The sequence below is a fragment of the Sminthopsis crassicaudata genome, chromosome 2, assembly GCF_048593235.1.
Source record: "Sminthopsis crassicaudata isolate SCR6 chromosome 2, ASM4859323v1, whole genome shotgun sequence".
NCBI classification, from domain to species: domain Eukaryota; kingdom Metazoa; phylum Chordata; class Mammalia; order Dasyuromorphia; family Dasyuridae; genus Sminthopsis; species Sminthopsis crassicaudata.
This window is the reverse complement of record NC_133618.1, coordinates 632,859,529-632,882,688: the sequence shown is the minus strand read 5'-3', so window position 1 is coordinate 632,882,688 and position 23,160 is coordinate 632,859,529. Positions and strand designations below refer to the sequence as shown.

Genomic DNA, 23,160 nt, shown 5'->3' with positions numbered 1-23,160 from the left:
ATAGACTGTGGTGTGTCAGGAATATCAGGAAGCTAGTATGACCTATCATAGCCTATGCTTTACCTTTTACATGTCATAAGATTGTAGATACAGGATGAGAAGCTTTGAATGCCAAATAGAGGAGTTTATATTTGGTGCTAAAATTTATGGGGAAACACTGGAGTTTATTGAGTAGGGGATGAGACCTAGTCTGCACTTTAGGAATATGACTTCGGCAACTGCCTAGAAGATGGATTTGAAAGGGAAGACACTTGAGGCAGAGAGACCAAAAAGGTGTTTCTTTGAATTGTAAAGGCAAGAGGTGAGGAGCACTTGAATAAAGGTGGTAATATGAGTGAAGAGTAGAAACTGTATCTTACAAATATTATATTTGTATAAGATAGAAATGATGGGACTTGGCAATGGGCTGGATGCATAGGGTAGAGGGGAATTAGGAATTGGAAATGATACCAAGGTTGATGATAAATGAGTAACTGGAAATGTGGTGGTATCCTCAACCAAAAAAGAAGAAGAAGAAGAAGAAGAAGAAGAAGAAGAAGAAGAAGAAGAAGAAGAAGAAGAAGAAGAAGAAGAAGAAGAAGAAGAAGAAGAAGAAGAAGAAGGAGGAGGAGGAGGAGGAGGAGGAGGAGGAGGAGGAGGAGGAGGAGGAGGAGGAGGAGGAGGAGGAGGAGGAGGAGGAGGAGGAGGAGGAGGAGGAGGAGGAGGAGGAGGAGGAGGAGGAGGAGGAGGAGGAGGAGGAGGAGGAGGAGGAGGAGGAAGAGGAGAAGGAGGAGGAGGAGGAGGAGGAGGAGGAGGAGGAGGAGGAGGAGGAGGAAGAGGAGAAGGAGGAGGAGGAGGAGGAGGAGGAAGAGGAGGAGGAGGAGGAGGAAATTTGAAAGAGAAATGGGCATGGGGTGTGGTGGAGATAATAAGTTCTGGGTTTTGACTTGTTAAATTTGAGAAGCTAAAACATCTATTGTGAAATATCCAATGGGAGAGAGATACGAGCTGATCTCTTTCATGCTTTGTGGCCATCTGAACACGTAAAGTGAGACAAGTGGACTAAGTGGCCCCTATGATTCTGTCCACCTCAAATACACTGTAGATCCCTAGTATGTAGAGACTGTTTGCAACCAGCTGCACCCACCGTCCCTTAAAGAGTCAGCTCCTTGTCAGGACAATCTTCTCGTGCACTCGTAGGGTCTGGGATTGTCCATTCCACAAATGGAGAATAAAGGACCCAAAGTAGGATCGATTGCTGGCATTCTGTCCCTTGCAATGGGGAATGCTCATGTCATTGTTCTCTCTTTCTCCTGCCCCATTTCCCCACCCCTCCCCATTTTTTATCAGTAGCTAATGAAAGAGGCTGTGAAACCCAATCCATGTGGTAATTGAATTTACTTAACGGGTATTCAAGTGGAGTAATGAGAAGTTTAATGCAGTGATTAGATTTTTCTTTAATTAATTAAAATGGGAACCATGTGTCTTTCCTGCAAACTGACTTGACCCCTTTGTTGGAAGGAGCAGGAGGGGAGGAGGGGAGAAGAGGAGGGAGGGACTTCAAAGGGAAAAATCCTTTTCTTTTCCTTAAAAGCCTGCTGTCCTGAGCAGATGCAGATAAGAAAGCTGTGTGATGTAGTAGAATTCACATGTGCATACGAGAGAAGATTCTTGGTCTGGCACTGCTTGGACTAGAAGGCCTAGAGGTCTTTCACTGTGTTCACAGGACTATTCCATCCAGTAAATATTTAGGAAATTCCTGCTGTTACTGAAGGATGCAAAGAGGGAAAGTACCCTGCACTGGATATTGAGAGATCTAAGTGTGTGTGTGTGTGTGTGTGTGTGTGTGTGTGTGTGTGTGTGTGTGTGTGTGTGTAAAAGAAAGACAGAGACACAGAGTGACAGAGAGAGAAGCAGAGAGGAAGGGAGGGAAAGGAGAGAGAAATAGAGAGAAACAGAGATTCAAAGAGACAGAGAGAGAGAGAGAAGGAGAGAGAAGGGAAAGGAAGAGGAAGGGGGAGAGGGAGAGGGAGAGGGAGAGAGGGAAAGATTAGTCACTTATTAAGAGGTGAGGATGTTCTAGGGAAACAAAACAATTCTGCCCTCAATAAGCTTATATTATAATGGAGGAAGCTAACTAGTATAGGGGAATTGTAAAGAAAGAAGAGGGGAGAGGAGGTGGCACAAGGTGTCTTTGGCTGGCCATAAGAATAGAAGCCCAGAGAGTAAGTCAGGCAGGGTTTCAGCCAGTGCTGATCCATGGGACCTTAAACAAGCCTCTATTTCTCTCAGACAGATCTCTTAGATCTGTTCTCACTTTAGAACAAACTCATTTTCTACTTCCATCTCTTTTGTGTTCTTGGCTTAATTTGGCTAGTGAAAAGATCACGCCTTTGTAATTGAGGACCTGGCTCCTAGCTTTATGGCTTTGGACAAGTAACTCGATACATGTGAGTTTGAGTTTCTTTATTCTTAAGATGAAAGAATTAGGGGGCAGCTAGGGGGACACCAGCCCTGAAGTCAGGAGGACGTCAGACACTTAATACTTCCTAGCTCTGTGATCCTGGGCAAGTCACTTAACTCCAATTGCCTCAAGAAAAAAAAGGAAGAAAGAAAAAGAAAAACAAGATGAAAGAATTAGCCCTGATGGCTCTAAATCTTAATATCCTCTGACCCGCTGATCTAGATTTGTCCCCAGGTAGGGAGGACATCTATGGCAAGTCATTTTTATATACTTGGATTGTCATATAGAATTACAAATTTAGAGCTGGGTTATTAAGTCCAACCTCCTCATTTTATAGATGTGGAAACTGAGGCTAGAGTAGTTAAGTGATTTGCCCAGAGTCATCCAGCTCAGAAGTATGGGAGACAAGATTGAAACTCAGGTGTTGCTGATTTAAATCCAATGCTCTCCCCACAGCTGATGATCAAACTCTAGCTAAAGTCCAAGGGAGTTGGTTCATCTTGACGTTACCCATAATTGTTCAGTGTTGGAAGAACAAACAGAAATTCATAATGTTGTTATCACTCAGCTCCCACTGGGGAACACCAATGATTGTTAACACTTCACGGGGGAGGGTGCCACAGTTCTAAGCCCAATTAATGAGCAAAAACTCTGTTTGTTGCCTACAAAGTAGAAAGTCAACCAGACTTGGCAGGGCAGTGTTGACACCAGTTGGAAATAGGACTTAAGCTGTAGTTTCTTCATCAATCATTAGCCAATTCAAAAAATTAAAGAAGAAAAGGATAGATGGCTAAATTTTACAAATGAAAGGAGTCTTAGAAATCATCTAATCTCAGGTCTATTAACCTTTTATTCAAGATAGTGAAATCTATGAACCCTTTTCTACAATAATGATTTTCAATGAACTTTAAAATATGTAGAATTACAAAGGAAACAAATAGATTTTTTTTCCCCATCCAACACAGACAACCCTCCAAGATGGATCCATGGACTTCTTGGGGAGGGGATCTATGAGCCCCTGAACAGGTCCAATTCCCTTATTGTTCAGAGAATAAATTGAGACCAGGTATGAGAAATGGCCTTGTTAAGGTCACATTATATTCAGAGCTGAACTACCTCTCGATTCAGTGTCCTTCTTACTAGTCTAAGAGTATACCACATTCCTAGAAATTTGTCATTGTGGCCCCAATTTTTAGTCCCTTTCAGGACCCTGTTCCTGGTTTCTAAACCTGCCTAAATTTCCCCATTCCCCATCCCAAGTCCCTTCTTGTGTTCCCACCTGGTATTATCCCCATTCCTATCTGCTTCTGGGAATCCTACCATTCTTCAAGGCTCAGTTCACATAACTTTTTCTTTCATGAAACTTTTATTCTTCCAAATGCATGTATTAAATACTTAATTGTGCTCTGTGTATTGCGCTAGTTGTTGAAGATACAAAGAAAAAAAAAAAAAAGAAACAGGTTTTTGTCCTCCAGGATCTTATGTTCTATTTGAAGGGGGATAGGGGACAGGACATACTCAAAAATAAATTTAAAATCATTTGAAAAAGGAGAGAGCAATTATAAGTAGGGAAATCAGGAAAGGCTTACTGGAAGACATGGCTTATTTTTGGTTGATTTTTTTTTTTAATTGAGACAGTGACTTCTTCAGGGTCGAAGACCTAGTAAGTTTCTGAGGCTGGATTTAAATTAAGATCCTCCTGATGGCAAAGCCAGTATTCTATCCACTATGCCACTGCTGTTTGAATTCATTCTTAAAAGAAGCTAAAAGCTTCTAAGATTGACATGAGGAGGGACATCCCCTCAGACATTCAGGACAACCTCTGCAAAAGCACTGAGGCAGTGGTCCTCAAACTTTTTAAATAGGGGCTAGTTCACTGCCCCTTAGACAGTTGGAGAACTGGACTATAGTAAAAACAAAAGCTCATACTCTGTCTCCACTCCTCAGCCCATTTGCCATAACCCGGCAGGCCGCATAAACGTCCTCAGTGGCTGCATCTGGCCCTCGAGCCGTAGTTTGTAGTTTGAGAACCCCTACACTGAGGCAAGAGATGGGTAAAAGACAGTTTATTGCAATGGCAACAGCAAAGGATGTAGAGTTAGAAGACTGGTCTTCAAAACCTATCTTTCCCCCTAAGTAGATGTGGAACTGTGGGCAAACGTCTTAGTGATCAGCTAGATAATTCAGTGGAGCTGAGTTTGGAATCAAGAGGATCTGAGTTCAAATTCAGCTTTAGACATGTCTTAGCTGTATGATTCTGAGCCTCAGTTTCCTTTTTTGTAAAATAATACTCATCTCTACCTCCCAAAGTTTTGTGAGAATCAATGTAAAGTTATTTCTAAGCAATAAAGTACTTTATAAATACTAGCTCTATTATTAGCATTATTAACCTCTCTAGATCACAGTTTCTTATAAAATGTGGAACTATATGTTCCAGGTCTAACCTCCTAAGTAAACCAGTTTGCCTGAAAGCAAGAGTGAGTCAAATGTGATATGAGATAAATTGGCAAATGTCAGATGGAGCCAGACTGGGAAAAGTGTTTAAATGTCGGGTTGAGGGTTTAAATGTCTTTTATTCTAGAGGCAATAGGGAGACATCAGAGAATTTTGAGCAGAGGAGCTTTAAAGAAAGACTATTCTGGCAGCTCTGTGGGGCTGATTTTCAACAAGGGTGAGATGAGACTAGAAGCTGGGATACTAATTCAGAACTTAAAATAGTCCAGTAGTCCAGGGGAGAAATGACAAGGGTCAGAATGGCAACCGTTGAATGGATGGAGAAAAGGGGATAGAAGCCAGAGACATTGTGCTGGTGAGACTAGTGGAATTTGACAATGGTTGTGGGGAGTGAAGGCAAGGGAAGAGTTAAGAATGAAGCCAAGATTGTGAAAGTGGATGACAATAACTGAAAAGATGGTGATACCCTTCATAGAAATGGAAAATTCTAGAGAAAGGACAGGTTGAACTGGGGAGGTAAATGATGTCCCTTTTAAAGAGATCGGGCTTGAGTTGTATGGAGCACCCATATGGATGTGCTCAGGAGGCATTGATGCTGCAGAGCTGGAAGTCGGAAGATAAATTAATGCTAGATCAGGGAGTCAGAGGATCAGAGACTTGGTGCTACAATAGATATAAGATGCTGAGTCCAACACTCAGCATTTTGCATATGAGGAAACTGAGATTTAGGGTGAATGTCTTACCTAGAGTAAAACAATAAAACATCTGAGGATTCAAATTCAAATGTTCCTTGGCTTCAAACCCATCAATAGCCATTGTACCACCTAACCACTGAGTAATGGGGACAGGGATAACAATTGCACAAGGTGGTGCTGTTAAAATCCCTGATATAACATGTGGCTAATGGGGAGGAGAGACTAGGAAAGAGCCTTGGGGTGCCATATATAGAAGATGGCTGATCTCCCATCATCCAAAGCAGGGAATTCCAACAAGTAGGGGAAGAAACAGCAGAGATAATTGCCATGAAAATTGAAGGAAGTGAACCTGCCTAGGAGATGCAAGCATTCAAGAATATAAAATGCTGCAGAGAAGCCAAGAACGATAAGGATTTTCAAAAAAGTCACCAGAGATAGTGGTTAAGATGTCATTAGCAGCCTCTGAGAGCAGTTTGAGTTGAGTGTTAGAAGCCCCTTCAGAGCCCTCCCAGTGTTCCACTCTATGCAATTATATTTTGTCATCTTTTTGTGAGTTCATTCAATCAATCATCCATTCATTTATTCAACAAACACTAAATACCTACTATGTGCAAGGGCCTGTACTTCATTCTGGAAATGCAGAGAGATATGGCAGATAACTACTCTCGAGTAGCTTACAACCTAATAGGGAAAGGACAAGTTTAAGTTCAAGGTAACTGAAAGAAGAAACAAGACAACAAGGGAAAGGGAGTAACTGTCTGGAGGAGGTCCTGGCAAGGTGCTATCTGAGGATGCAGAGATTGTTTCCATCTTTAAGGATGGGGATGGGTTATCATGGACAGTTTCATGGAGGAAGCAGGCTTTGTTTAGACCTTAGACAAAGGTAGGGGCTTCAAAAGAGAGGAATAGCAAGAATTGTGTAAAAGAAAACAAATCATTCTAGGCACAGAGGACAGCATTAACAAAGACACAGATATAGAATAATATGGGATGAAAACCAAGAATGGAGAATGGTCCAATCTGGCTGAAACATAAACCATTTGGAGGGGGTGTAGAATGAGGTTGTTCTGGACAAGCAATTGGAGCCAGATCATAAGCTTTCAATGCCAACGGATGGTATTTATTATACTTTTGTCTGGCAGGCAATAGGGATCCATTGAAGGTTTTTGAGGGGGAAATATGATCAGATTACTTTGGTACTGGGGTGGAGGATGGATTAGAAAAGGGAAGGACTGGAGTCTAAGAGAACAGAGAGGAGGCTACATGAGAGTGTGAGTGAGAGGAGCTGATTTAAACAAAGGTGCATAAATTAGGGATTTCAGAAGGAACTATGTTTTTTCCCCACTGTTATTGACTTAAATGGAACTAGGAGGAAAGATGACTATAAATAACCTCACAAGGTTATTTCCTGCCCAGAGAATAACAAAATCACAGGGTTTTAAATTGAAAAGGACCCTAATCCATACCCAAAAAATAAATCACTACCACATTATAATCAACAAGCAGTTATTCAGCCTTTGCTTGCAGACCTCCACTCAGGAAAAATAAAGTGATTTACCCATAGATATTTAGATAGTAATGGCAATCCCTGGATTAGCACTTCTGCCTTCTGATTTTGTCAAATGAGAAGACTGGGTCACAGAATCCAAATTCATTACTTTTATATGCCCACCACACTATATCCCTTGACCTGCGGCAGTCCTTATGATCTGAATTTGTCATTTCCATCCAATGTAATGATCATCACTGAAAAGAATAATGAAACTGAATTGATTTCACCGTCCATACTACTTTTTTGTCCTTCCTGTCTCATTCCCAAATTTTACTCTTACTCTTTCTTCAGACAACACCCCCATTCTCACGACCAACTCACAGCTAATGAGTGATCCCAAAATTCTCAGTGTCATCATCCAACCACTCGTCTTTCCTTGATGTTTTAGGGGCTCTCTATCTTTTTTTTTTTTGCTAAGGCACATCACAATACCCATGCTCTTGGCCCTTTTCCCTTCTGTCTTCTCTAGAAACCTTCCCAGAAATCATCTCATGCATTTTTATTTTTTCCTCCTCCATCATTTTGGAGGATGGATGCCAGGAACGTGCTAGTAAACATTTAACAACCAGGTTAACTTGGGGCGGACTAAGGTAGAAATGTATAGATTAATGTATTGTTTATTCTGGTTGATAACACTTTCTTAAGTCAAGACAAGCAACAAAATAATAAATCAAGTCCTGATTTGTACCAATTGCTGATTTCTAAAGAGGTATAAATGTTTATATTGGAAATTTAACAATCCATGAGCAGTTTAGAACTGGCTCCACCTCACCCATTGTTGGAAGGGCTCTTTAAAGTCATGTGTTCTAAACTGATGAAGAATCCTTTCTGTCGAAAATCAAGCCAATGATTATCCAGCTTTCAGTTGAAAATATCTAGTGAAGGCTTCCAAAACAGCTCATTCTACCTTTTGAATGGCTCTAATAGTTATTTTCTTCTTGATTTTAAGTTGAAATCGACCCCTTTTTTGCAACTTCTATTCATTGCTCATAGTTCTATTCTAGATGTTAATGCAAATCTGATTGCTTTTTCAGGTGATAACCCTTCAAATACTTGAAGATCACTATCATATATCCCCTAATTCTCCTCTTCTCCAGGCTAAATACCTCTAGTTTTTCTCATGGATTATTAAATGCCATGGTCTCTAGTTCTCTCACCATTATGGATGCCTTTCATTTTGATTATGCTCTTCTTCAAATGCTGCCTCAAGAACTAATTTCAGTTCTCTGGATATGGGTGAATTCATATCGAATCTCTGACTCCAAAGCTAGAGCTCTTTCTAGGAAGGTTTTCATCTTCTTCCTTGATCACATGAAGTTTTTTGGCCACCATGTCACAATGTTGATTCATATAAAGCTTGCAGACTATAAAAGCCGCTGTTTTTTTCACAGGTGCTGTTAGATTTACCCACACTTCCCCACCTTGTAGTTGCTAGATTTGTTTTTTTGCATCCTTATCATATTACATTTTTCTGAAGGGCATCATATTGGATTTGGTATAGACCATTGTAAGCTATAGAGATCATTTTGGATCCCAACAATGTCATTCTTTCACATTAGTTATCATTCACAGCTTCGTCTTTTCTGGAAGGCTAAAGAGTCTGCTCTCTATATCTATACTCAAATCTCTTAAAAATAACAAAAATGTTGAACAAGGACATACTTAAGCTATTCCACTATAAGCCTTCCTTTGCCATCTGGGTCACCATTTTTTGGTCATGTTCCAACTTAACAATGACCTTCTCTTAAATATGGTATCTGGAATTGGACAAAATATGACAATATGGTTCAACAAGGGAATACTCTGGTGACATTTTCAACAATGTATTTCTGGGCACCATGCCCCTAGTCATCCAACCCCCCCAAGCTCATACTGGCTATTTTGGCTACTGCATCCCTCTCTTGACTCAACTGACCTTTCAGTTTGCTAAAATCTCTAAGTATTTCTTATATTTCTATCTCTATGTCCCACTGGCATCTCAAACACAACATGTCCAGGCTTATTAATTTTCCCTCGACACTTGAACCTTTCTGCTGACCTCAATATCTCTGGCAGTGGCACCCCATCTAACATGAATGAAACCTTGGTGCAATCTTTGTCTCTTTCTCATCCTCTTTTCTCCTATCTCATCAGTTACCAAGTGTGCTCAATTCCACATATATAAAATTTCTCAAATACCCCCCTCCTCCTTTGCATGAGAAATATTACTCTGGCAGCCATGTGTAAAAGATAAACTGGAAGCAAGAAGATAGATTAAGAGGCTATTATGATAGTCCAGGGGAGAGATAATAAGGGCCTGAACTAGGTTGGCCACAGTGGGACTGGAGAGGAGGGATTGGATTGGGGAGATTTCTTGGACATTGAATCAATAAACCTTTACAACTGATTGCATAGAGGGAGTGAAGGGGATGGAATATATGCCTGAGGTACTGTGGGGTTGGTGATGCCATTAGTGGAGAAGCTGGGTAGGAGCAAGTTTAGAGAGGCAGGAATTTAATTCATTGTTAGGCTTGTTGAGTTTTTGGTGTCTATGAATCATCTAGACGGAAATATTCATCAGGTAGTGGGAAGTGCAAAATGTACTGGCATACTGGGAAAGGGGTTGGAGATGGACATACAGATTTAGGTGGAAATTGAGACCATGGAGGTTATCAGTTAAAAAATATAGAGCAAAATCAGAAGAGGATCTGTGACAGAAGCTTAGGAAATGCCCTTAGAAAAATGAGGCGCCGAAAAAAGAATAGAGACAGAGCCATCACAGAGGTAAGTGGAAAAGCAGGAATATGTGACTTCAGGAAAGCCAGTGGAGGAAAGGCTACCAGGAAGGAGGACGTGTATGGTCAATAACCTCAAGTGTTGGTCAAGAAGTATAAAGACAGAAGAAAAGCTATTGGATCTCATGGCCAGAAAGTGACCTTGCAGAGTGACCTTTCAGTAGATCGAGGCCAGAAGAAGAAAGGTGCAAGGGGTTATGGAGGGAACAGTAGGTGTAGACTATTTTTTTAGATGTCTTACTGGAAGAGGGAAGACAGAGTAGGAGGAAAAGATACAGACAATAGAGACAGACTCAGTGAGAAATGGAGAAACAGAGAGACAGAGACATAGACACAGAGACTGAAGGGCAAAGATAGAAAGAGTTTGAGGGCATGGAAAATTTTAAGGAGATAAGTGTTTAAGTATATTTATAGGCTGAAGGTAAGGAGAAAGCAGGTAAGGAAATGGGAGAAAGGAGCACTTTACAAATTTGTCATTTGATCCTCAAAATAACTCTGTGAAATAGATATTATTATTTCCATTTTATAGTTGAGGAAACTGAGAGAAATGGAGGTTAAGTATATTATCCTGGACCACACAATTAGTAAGTTTCTAAGGCTGAATTTGAACTCAGGTCTCCTTGGCTAACTCTATAAGATGTATGAAAAGGAAAAATTCTAGGTCTGGTGAGGATAGAGTGAAAGTCACAAAACAATGGATTTCCTTTAGTAAAAATAAGGACTGCCAAATCTTCTAATATTAGAGGTAAAAAGGAAAAGATGAATGAATATATAATACAGTAGAGAGTACCAGATTTGGTTCAAATTCTGCCACTGATACCTATAACAGGTATGTCCATGAGCAGGCCACTAATTTCTCTGGGTTTCAATCTGTTTATAAGTCAATGAGAGGGACTGATCTGTGTCAAACTTTTGGTTCTTATCTGAGACTTTATGACATTGAAAAGATCAGAGGTATGAAGGTGGGGAGTTCATGTCTTCTCTGCTGAAAGTGAGGTGGTGGGGGTGAAATGGAGGAGGGAAAAGCTTAAACCACTGTTGCTGGGAAATGGATGAGACAGTTAAAGGTTGACCTTTGTTTTAATTGACCACATTAGTGTAATTCTGACGTTTTGTTTTCTCAATGCACTGATCTAGGAATGTGTTTCCTCTGGTCAACACTCTTTAATTTTTGCCTATTGAGCAAAGTTCCCTTTCCTTGGGTTGATATTCAAGGCTTGCACCAGTCTGGGACTAATATTCCTCTTTGACCTTGTCTCCCACTGCCCCTCTAACAGTTTCCATATTTTCCTAATCCTCTTTTCTTTCTTCCACTTGTTTATCCTTCCCCATTCTTTAATGTCAATAGAACTGCCACTTTCTCCAGGAAACCTTTGTCCTTCTTCCCTGTTAGTAATGGTCTGCCCTCCTTGGACCTCACTTAGCATTTTGATTGTTCTTGTCTAACACATGCATCAGTGATCCCCCACAATGGTATTTTATTTTTCCAAATTCTTGTCAAGATAGTTTTTAACATTTATTTTTGTAAGATTTTGAGTTCCAACTTTTTTTCTCTCTCCCTTCCTTAGTTCTCCTCTTCCCAAAGCAGCAAGAAATCTGATATAAGTTATACATGTACAGTCATTTTAAATGTGTTTCCATAATTGTTAGATTGTGAAAGAAAAATCAAACCAAAAGGGGAAAAACATGAGAAAGAAAAATAAAACAAATAAACAAACAACCTGAAAATAGTATACTTTGATTCACATTCAGGCTCCATAGTTGTCTCTTTGGATGTAAATGACATTTTCATTCCAAGTCTATTGGAATTGTCTTGGACCACCACACTACTGAAAAGAGCTAAGTGTATTAGAGTTGATGTTATTCCTACAGACAATGTTCTCCTAGTTCTGCTCACATCACTCAGCATCAGTTCATGTACGTCTTTCCAGACTTTTCTGAAATCACCCTGCTAATCATTTTTATAGAATAATACTCATCAAATTTTATATCATAATTTATTCAAGAACTCCCCAGTTAATGGGTATCCACTCAATTTCCAATCCCTTGCCACTACAAAAAAAAAGTGCAACAAACATTTTTGCACATAAAGATCCCTTTCTGTCTTTGTTGTTAGGATATAGACCTAGTAGAGACACTGCTGGATCAAAAGGTATGCACAGTTCCATAGCCCTTAGGCATAGTTCCAAATTGTTCTACAAAATAGTTGGATCATTTCACAATTGTACCAAGAATACATTAATGTCCCAGTTTTCCCACATCCCTTCCAATGTTTATCATTATCTTTTCCTGTCATAGCCAATCTAAGAGTTGTGAGGTGGTATGTGAGTTGCCTTAATTTGCATTTCTCTAATCCATAGTGATTTAGAGCATTTTTTCATATGATTATAATGCCCTTAATTTATTTATCTGAAAATTGTCTATTCAGATCCATTGATGATTTATCAATTGAGGAATGAATTATATTCTTACAAATTTGCATCAGTTATCTATATATTTTAGAAATGAGGTCCTTTTCAGAAACACTGGCTATAAAAATTGTTTTTGAACTTTCTGCTGTCCTTCTAATCTTGGCTGCATTGGTTTTGTTCATGCAAAACCTTTAATTTTTTTTTTTTTTGCATTTCAAAATATTCTCTAGTCTTCAGACATAAATTCCTACCTTCTCCGTAGATATGATGGGTAGCCTGTTCCATATTCTCCTAATTTCTTTATAGTAACACTTCATGTCTAATCATGAACCCATTTCAACTTTATTTTGGTATATAGTATGAGTTGTTGGTCTATATCTAGTTTCTGCCATACTGTTTTCCAATTTTCCAAACAATTTTGGTCAAATAATGAATTATTTTTCCTAGCAGTGATTTCCGTCAGCGTTTTATTTCCCCTAATAAAGTGGAGGGTAGGGATCATTTTAATTCAACTTGACTTGACTCAACAAGCATTATTTTGTGAACAAAATTGTACCAGACACTGTACTAAGCAGAGTCTGCAAGGACAAAAAGAACTGAAAGCAATTCCTGACCACAAGGAATTTGCAATCTGTTAGAGTGGATGGGGATAGATAAGTCAACTGAAAACTATGCAAAGGGGCACAGCTAGTTAGTGCAGTGGATAAAGCACCAGCCCCGAAGTCAGGAGGACCAGAGTTCAAATCTGGTCTCAGATACTTAGCACTTCCTAGCTGTGTGACCCTGGGCATGTCACTTAACCCCAATTGCCTCAGAAAGAAAGAAAGAAAGGAAGAAAAAAAGAGAAATCTATACAAGGCAAATTGAATGTAACTGAAGAGAGGGAAGGACTACTGTGTTGGGAGAAAGGCCTAAAGCAGGTGTTGTTACTGGAGATAGGGCAAAAGGAAGTGTGGAATTTCAAGAGGCCAAGGTAAGAAAGGAGAGCATTTTAGGAAGGGGGACAGCCTGTGAGAGAGATGCAATGTGTATGAAGAATAAGTGTAGCTGGAATGTGGAATATAAGAAGGGAAGTATAGAAAATGTCTAGAAAGGAAGGCTGAAACTAGAGGAGTTTTTTTATACTAATGCCATTGAATTTTTTTTGAACAAAAAATTATTTTGTCAGCTCTGTGGAGGATGAATTACTGGCTTGGGGTTGGGAGTCACATTAGAAGGCTATTGTAATAAGCCAGGCTAGAGATGATAAGGGGCTGAACTAGGTTGGTGGTCTTGTGAGGAGAAGGAAGGGGACAGACAACTTATTTAAACTTTGTATTTACATATATGTGTGTGTGTGTGTGTGCAGATACATCCTGTGATTTGCACATGATAGGACCTTAATGAATGTTAGAAGGGAATAGTAGCTTCTAAATTCCCCTTGTTACCCTCCCTGACTTCTACTTTTCTTTCTTTCCCTTCATTCACATATTCTCCCCATCCTCTCCCTTTTTTTTTTTTTACCTACCTCCTCATTCTTACTCTACCTTTTCTTCCTGCCTCTTTTTTCCTTCCCCCTCTCCTCTTTGATCCTGTCTTCTCTACATTGTCCTTCCTCTCACTACTTCCAATTAAAAAGCAACAATCCATCTGTAATGGAAAATGTGTGTATGAGTGTGAGGAATTATGTGCACCTTCAATTTGTTGGAAAGACCTTAGTGCACACACAGGCCTTCTACTGTCCTCATCCTCCATCCAGGAAGTCACAGCTACCATTTGTCTATTGGACAAATAGCACCAAGCATTGCTGTCCACACCTTCGGGCTTTATCCAGGAACATGTCTCAGTGAGGAGTGAAAGCATGTACTTCCTCTCTCTCTCAGTCTACCTCATGAACCTTTTCTCACCATTGCATAATCAATCCCTCATCACTTAGCATCACTGAACAGCAGCCCTTGAAGGGACCATAGAACATGGAATGTTCATCCATAGTAGAAATGACCTTAGGACATGGGAAATAGAATGAGAAAATAGAGGGTGAAGGACATTAAAATGTAGGAATGTCATAGACTGTAGAGATCTTAGAACAGAGATTTATAGAGTCAAAAAAGAGTTCATAATAATAGTGGGGAGGATCTAAACATTTATATAGCACTTATTATATGCCAGGCCCTGGGTTAAGCATTTGTGCAAATACATCATTTGATCCTCACAACAACTGTACAACGTAGGTGCTGTTATCCCAATTATTATCCTTATTAGGGAACTGAGTTAAACAGAAGTTGAATGTCTTGCCCAGGTCACATAGCTAGGAAGTATGTAAAACTGGATTTGAACTCAGGTCTTTCGATTCCAGGTCCAGCTTTCTTTGGACTGGGCCATGCATCAGTTTAAAAAAAAAAAAAGCTCTGGTTGCTAGAGAAGGGATATGAACAGATGCCCCTGAAGAGCCTGGAGCCTTAACCCAATGCTTTGGACTATTTGGCTATACTAAAATGTAGAATGTGACAGCTGAGAGGGACCTTAAAACAGGACCTGTCAGAATCAGAGGAGACTATAGAATAGCAGACATAGCAAATTAGGGCTAGAGGGAATGTTTAACTATGGGAAAGAATGTTCCAGTTGGGAGATTGGACGTAGAATGTTACATCCTGAAGGAACTTTAGAACAGAGGCGGTCAGAACTGGAGGGAACCTTCGAACCCAGAATGTCCCAGTTGGAAAGAATCTTCGAACATTGAATGTGAAATGTCACAGCTAGAAAGAACTTAAGAGATGTGTCTACAGCTTCCTTCCACCTCCATACAGCTGAAGAAACTGAGGCTCCTATAGGGGGGTCGTGGTAAAGCTGATATATTTAAGTCCTTGCCTTCTGGTTCCCCAACCTGGGCTTTTCTCACCACACAAGGCAGCTTGGTATCTCTGTTTTGGTAAGATCTTCTCTGGAGCAGGGAGCTAAAATGAGTGACTTTATTTTTAGAGGCCACAGGAGAGGCAGAGGGAGGGAACCGTGTGGCACAGAGGAAAACCCTGCACTATAGCAAGCAGGAGAGCTGCAGCTCCTCCACACCTCTTCATACTCCTTCCCTCTCCCCACTGCACGAACACACCATCTGAAGCCTGTCTCCAAGGGAAGGTGGCTCCATCTGGCTATGGCTCCTCAGCCCCCCTGCCCCGGTAGCTTAAGAATCAGGAACCCAATTCTAAGAATATTGTACATTCAGCTCTGAGATTTCAGCAGGTGGCCAAGATGTCCCACCTAAAGCAAACAGGGTGGATCAGCTGAAAGATACAAGCTGATTTGGGCTCCAGAAATGCTCAGTTCATATGAGCACAGCGCTGCTCCCTAACCTCTGCCCCACCGCCTACTCCAAATGAAACTGAAGAACCAAATGGGTTTGGGCTGAACAGAGATGGTCTCAAAGGTCAGAAGACTGAGAGCTAGAGGCCATCTAGCTTAGGAATTCATTTTCTACATGCTGTGGCCTCTTTGTTCCTGCCTGGTGAAGTCCATGGGTTCCTTCCAAGAATAATGTTTTCAATGCGTATAGGATTACAAAGGAAATCTAATATATTGAAATGTATTTATAAAAAATTGGGGAAAATAAAAAAGTTTACAGAACCCAAATTAAGAACCCTTGACTGAAGCAAATTCTTTTGTTTAACAGATGAGAAAGCTGGGGGAGAGAAGTTCCCCAAAGTCAGCCCAAGAAATAGTAGCAGGGAAAAATTAACCCAGCTCTCTTGACTCATAGTCATTGTTCTTACCCCCCTGCACTACCCCGTGATACCTTTTGCCCTAGGAGTCTGTCCCCATTAAAAGGCAGCTGGTAACCAGGAGTCAAAGAGACCTGAAATAAATTCAATCTCAGACACTTCTAGTCTCTTCAGCTAACCTCTGTTTGCCTCAGTTTCCTTAACTGTAAAATCAGGATAATGATAGTGCTTTCTTCCCAGAATTATTCTGAGAATCAAATGAGATAATATTTATTTTTTAAAATTCTTAGCACAGTGTTTGGCACAGTCACTATATAGATGATTTCTTCCCTCTCTCTTCCCTATAAACCTTAACCTAGTTAAGGCCCTAATGATCTGTGGTATAATAGTGGTGGTCAGAGAAGCTGCGTTCAAATCCCATTTCTGATACTTTGTAGTACTTGTGCCATTTTGTGCAATCACACCCTCTCTGGGACTCAATTTCTTCATCTGTTAAAAACAAAAGAAGGGTTGAAATGTTTTCCTATCAGCTCTAGACCTTTGATCTCTGATGCCTTGCTTGAATTGCAGCCTTATCTTCTAACCAGCCCTCCCATTCCATTCAGTACCAGAATAATTCTCTGAAAACTCTGGTTTCATCAAGTCTCTTCTCCTTGCCTGAAACTTCCAGTGATTGCCTTTTATCTATAGGATCAAACCACAGTTCCCTGGCCTGATGTTCAAGATTCTCTACCAACTGGCCCCAACCTATCCTTCCTCCCTTAACAATCCCTTCCCTAACTCGCCTTGTTCACATACCCACCATTTATCTTCTCTTTCTGCTTTTGCATGCTTGCATGCATCGAGTCTGACTTCAAATATTTCCTTCATCCCTCTTTTAAAACTGAATCTTTCAAGTGTTCAATGTGCAGGTCCCAGGCTGCTTCCTCCACAGTCTGCCCTGCTCACTCCTGGTTATACCTTTCTGTCTCCTTTATTCTTACTGTTTGTATCAATATTTATAGGGCTCAAGAGAAGGAAGAGATTGTAGAAGTCATCCAAGGTGATTTCCTTTCTTCTCAAGTAGGGAGACTGAGGAAACTCTTTCCCAGAGAGGGAAATAGTTTGCCCAAAGTCACATTGCTGCTACTGATTGGCAGAGTTTAGCTCTGACCCTATGCCTTTTGATACCTGGTCCAGTGCAACATCACCCTGTCTTTGGTGCCCATAGCCATGTACTACAAGCTACCTTCCTGTGTGTGTCTGGTCTTCTCTGACCCATCTTCTGCAAAGTTCATGATGATTCCGCTTTTTTTTTGTCTTCCCAGTGCTGGACATATAGTAAATTCTTAAACTTGTTGATTTCCAGTATGGCCTCAAGTGCAGAGATCAGTAAATGCCTGTTCTTGGGATCACAGGATTTAGAGTTACAAGAATCTTGGTGACTCTCTAAGGCAAGACTTTATTTCTTAGGAATCTGGGGAGCCATTTTCAGAATCATGTTTTCCAATGTATAAAATAATGTAAAACAATGTATAAAATACAAAAGATTATGAAATACAGTTGTTAGAATATTGGGAGTGAGGGAAACAAGCTCACAGACTCCCAATTAAGGACCTTGGATCAGTTCAATATCTTTATTTTACAGATATGAAAACTGAGGCTCAGAAATCATTAACTCCCCCATAGCTATACAAGTAAGAAGTAATCAGGAAAAGCCCTGTGACTCTAACCCATTTCCTCTATGCTGAACTTCCTTTACCTCACCTGGACTTGAGTTGAAATTAAATTCAAGCAGGCAGACAGAGCTTGGAGCCTTCTAATCAGTGGCTAAGGTTATCTAAGCCTGGCTGGGCAGCCAACCTCAGGCAATTAAACTCAGTGCTCTAATTGGGGTGAGGCCCAAGCAGTGGAGTGAGTAGGATTTAGCCAGTGGATAGTTGGTCGGAAGAGCAGGGGCCCCCTGCAGGCAGGCACCTCCGCCCTCTTGGCCAAGCTGGCCAGGCTTGGGCCATTAATCTGACTCCATAGTCTTTCCCTACTGGGGATACGGTGGAGGGAGCAATGCAGGTATAACAGCAGTCATTATTCCCAAGGGGGTGGGCCTGTCCTCGGTATTGAAGGAGCTGGGCATTTAACTTTACTCATTGAATAGTTACTGGTGGCTTACGCCAAATGCTTTCTTCCATTCCTCCTTTTTATTCCCTCTTTTCCATTTCTCCTGTTTTTTCATTCTTCTGATTTTCCTTCAACTATCATCCTCTCCTCTCCCCTTCCCCTTTCTTTGCCCCCTTCTCCCAGGTTCTTCTTCATTTTCTCCCTCTTCTTAACTCACTTTTATTTTCTCAAATCCTTCTTTTTTTCCTCCTATTTTAACTCACCTTCCCATTCCATTTCCTAATTCTTTCTCTCTCTGCCCTATCTTCTCTTTCCCCCTCATTCCTTCTTCTTTCTCTCTTATTATTCTTTCCCCTTCTCCTTTCCATTAACTCTTCCTCTTCTCTACTCCCTTTTTCATTCTTCTCCCTCCCTCTTTTTCCTAGTTTCCCCTCCTTCCTCTTTCTTCATCAGGTATGATTCTTTCTCTTATCTCTCATTCTCTCCCTCCTTTCTTCTTACATATCCATTTTCTGATGCTCTTCACCCTTTACCTCCTCCAAGTTTTCCCTTCCTTTCCCATCACAGTGCCCTCTGTCTTTTTCCTTTCAGGGCTCAGAGTATGAAAGTGCTGAAAAGGTATTATGGGGTGATGGATTAGATTTAGGATATTTCCATAAAACATCTAGCAGAGGATGTAAGTTCAGAATTCACTGGCTTGTGACTTTGTGCAGATCATGTCACATCTCAGCCTCAGTTTTCTTATCCCCCAACTGGGGTAATTATGATAATATATTACTTCTCTCCCATGGCGTTGTCAAGGAAAGGTCTTTGCGAATCTTAAAGCTCTATCACTTGGATCTTGGTCCACTGGCCCTTTAAGATTTGCAGAGTACCACAGCTAGGAGGGAGGTGGTACAAATATTTGATAATGTAAAAAGCTGAGTTCCAGTCCATAGGCATTTATTAAGCACCTACTATTTGCCAGGCATTTTGCAAATCTCCACAGATTCAGAGCAAGGCAAAAATAGCATTGATTCTGTGGAAATTTAGAATCTCAGTCAAATATAATTTTTAAAGCACCTACTCTGTACAAACACCATGCTAGGCACTGGAGGATACAAAGAAAGGTAAAAGATACCTCATGCTCTTAAGGGTTCACAGCCTCAGAGAAATCAGAGAAAACTGATTAGTTGCAAACCTTATAAACCCTGCACTATCTTATGACCCTATACTCACTGATGTGCCTCAATGGCCACCCCTTGCCAACACAGTCCAGAGATGGATTTTCAGAGGTGAGGGTGATTTAGTTCTGAAGCTGACATCGGAATTGGACAATTAAGAATGAGAAGGAATTTTAGTGATGAATTTGAATTTCAATCTCATCTATGTCATTTGTTATATATTTAAGTTTGGGGAAGTCCTTAATCCCCTCAGATTTCAGTTTCTTCATCTGTCAAAGTTGATAAAAAAAAATAATGAATAGATCCATGTTAGGTAGTTGATCCCAAGGTTTTTTGCCTGCCACTCTCCAAAGTCAACTTCATGATGGGGCTGGGAAGCCTAACCAGTTAGCCCTGTTAAACCTAATTCAAGGTCCCATAGTCTAGATCCTGTGTTCCTCCTGCCTCTTGATTGTACGTACCATAGATACAGGCATGAAGGTGCCCCCCTGCCAGGATACCCCTCCCTCAAAGCTCAATTTAGCACCACAGGGGTTGAAAGTTTATCACCTGTGATTGAAGCGTCTGTCTGTACCATGCTAGTGCCTAGATGTGCCATCTGTCCATGACTGGAAATTTGGATTGGCACCCGCTGTCTCACCCAGAGGTTCCCACAAAGCTGTCTTTTGGTTTATAGCTACTGTGTATCTCTTGTCCCTTGTTCTTGATGGCTTATTTTTAATCAGCTGTAGCACAGTATGAAAGATAGAAGACTGGAGTGTGAATTGGGAGGATTGGCTCTAGTCCCAGCATTCTCAATAATTTAAGGTGTGGTTTTCAGTAAGTTTTGTTGTCTGATTTGGGGACTAGTTTTCTCATACGGGATCACACAAGTATAGATTTAGGGCTGGAAGGGATTTCAGAAATGGCAACAACAACAGTAACAATAATGAGGAAGAGAAGGAGGATGTTGATAACTAACATTTATAAAGCACTTACAATGCCAGATACTGCTAAAGACTTTATAATTATTATCACATTTGATCCTCACAACTACCCTTGAAGGTAGGTGCTATTATTATCCCCATCTTATAGATGAGGAAACTGAGGAAAACAGAAAAGTAAATTGCCTAGGGTCACACAGTTAGGAAGCTTCTGAGGCTGGATTGAACTCATCTTCCTGACTCTAAGCCCTGTGCCAGCTAGAAGAGTCTATTTAGTCTAACTCCTTTATTTTATAGAAGAGGAAATTGAGGTTAAGGGATGTAAAGTGATTTTCCCGATGTAGTTATGCATGTAGTATCAAAAGTAACCTTTGAACCTACATCCTCATATTCAAGATTCAGGTCTGTTTCCTGTGAGGAACATTACCGTTAGGTCATCTAGTCCCACAACATCAATTTACAGGTATGGAATGGTGGTCCAGAAAGGATAAATGACAACTAGTGATTAGAAGGAACAGCATTCAAACCCATTTGACTCTGTCTAGTGAAAAGATTTAACTGTAAAATTCTGGGATTTATAACTGGAAGGGACTTTAGAAATAACTTATCCATCTCCTGCTTTTGATAGATGAAGAAACTGAAATTATAAAAGGATGGAGGACTTTCTCAAGCTTGAACATGTAATAAATGATATAGGTGAGATTAGAACTCAGGCTTTGTGATTCCAGATTCATTACTAAGATTCCCTCTGGAACTCTGATGTCAACTTCCAAACTTAAGCGTCCTCCTCTTTGAAGATCTCAGTCTCTAGAGTGGGCTGGCAGAGCGTGGCAGAGTGGGTACAGGGTCCTAGGGTAGCATTGGACTTATAAGGTATATAAGGAAATAAGACACAAGTCAACAAAGAGTGCTGGCGTGCAAATATGTCTGGGGATAGGAATTCTTCTACTGTAATAAAGAAAGCATTTCATTCAGAGGCAGTACCTGAGTTCGAATTCCAGAGACACTGTTTACTATTTATATTCAGTGGAAAAAGATGTTAGATTTGGAACAGAGGGTTTGGGTTCAAATCTTGACTGTTCTTGTACTAACGATGTGATTGTGAAGTGACTTCATTTTTCTTGGTTTCAGAGAATGTAAAATGAGAGTTAGGCTAGAGAGATGACTACTACAATCTCTTCTCCTTGAAATTATCCCTTCAAAATTAGCAGGGAGCAGCTTTTCCTGTGTATCTCTACCATGTGGCCTAAATCCCTTCTTCCTTGATTTTACTTGGAGAAATCAGAAGGGGTTTTCAGAAGCAATTCACCAGCATTTAAGGGAAGGCAGACTGCAGCCATGGGGTTATGGAGCCTGAGAAGAGTAGCAATATTGGGAAGAATAGCTTCTTGGCCTAATGTAGCTCTTCCATTTAACTGCCATCTACATTTAGGTTGCCCACAATCCTATCATCCCCAAGTCCTGCCACCAACCCAATCTGGAATCTGGGTTTTTCCTATGTTCAACCGTAAGTCTATGTGATTCACGGTCATCAGCCCCTCATCTGGGGAGCCTCTGTCTTCAGGCTCAAGATGTTGGCCTTTCATTCTTTCCTCAACTCACATTGATGCCCAGCTTGCACCTTAAATGGGGGAAATGGAGGAGAAATAGGATTGGACCTGAGTTCCTGTCACTTATGCCATTGGGCAAGACATCCCCCTCCTTTGTACTCTTTCCTACTCTACATAATCAAAGGGTTGGACTCCCTAGCCTCTCTGGTCCATATTTATACTAAGTCTATGATCCTTTATCAGTGTCCAGAGTGATAATAATGATGGCTAACATTTTGATAAGGACACCTAAGTAACACCATGAATAAATGTTGGACTTGGAATTGGGAAGGTCTGGGGTAAAATCCTATCTCACATCTATCTGTGTGATGTTGGACAAGTAATTTTTAACCTCTCACCTTCAGTTTCCTCATTTATAAAATGGGAATAATAGCATGTGTCTCCCAGAATTGTCATGAGGATGAAATGATATTTGTAAAGCACTTAGCAGACCTTAAAATTCCATATAAATGCTAGCTATGGTTATTATTATGCAACACTTTACAAATTCAATCTCATTGAATCCTAAAAATAACCATAAGAGACTGTTCCTATTATCTCCATTTTAGGGATGAAGAAACTGATTCTAAGGGAGATTAAGTGCCTTGTCCATGGTCACATAGTAAAGTCTGGGACAGGATTTGAATTTAGGTCTCTCTTTCTATCCATTAGGTCACCTGGCCATTCAACAGCTCCTCCTCTTTATCTTTATTCTAATAGTTCTTCAATATGACTGTTATTGAAGTGTTTAAAGACTGTGTCCATTTTCCCTTTCATTTCTCTCTTCTCTGGACTGAACTCATGTACTTTCTTCCCCTAAGAAGTGAAAGACAGTCGAGAATGCCTTGAATTTATAGCTGGAGGTTTTGGATTTTGGTCTTGGTTCTTCCATTTGATTGTTTGACCTGAAGGAAGGCACTCTGGGTCTCCATTTTCTCCTCTGTAAAATAGGGTTAGTACTTTCTAACAGACAGTATTGCTGTGGGGAATGTGTTTTGATAATCTTTAAATGACAGAGAAATATGAATTATTATGACATGATATCAAGACTCAACATCATGGTCACCTGCCTCTGGATGAGATTGTCCTTCTGCCTTTGTAGACCACTGGACCTTCAATTTCAGGCTGCATGGAGAAGCCATGTCCAGGATTAAGGAGAAGATAACCCCACAGTATGGTCAGATAACTTTTGGAGTCTTGTGTTCAGTTCATATTTTCGGAAGAACATTGATAACCTGGAGGCTCTCCAGAGAAGGTCACCCAGCATGGTGAAGGCCCTTGAGTTCTTGTCATATGGGAACTGTTGAAGGAACTAAAAATGACTGCCCTGGGGAAGAATGGATGGAGGGAATAGGGAAGGGGGC

The 23,160-nt window shown here is 40.6% G+C and overlaps 1 long non-coding RNA gene across 1 annotated transcript in view; it reads left to right on the top strand.

Moving 5' to 3' along the window:
* LOC141558787 (uncharacterized) overlaps nucleotides 1–23,160 on the top strand; it is a 354,651-nt gene that overhangs the window by 322,003 nt on the left and 9,488 nt on the right. The window lies entirely within an intron of this gene.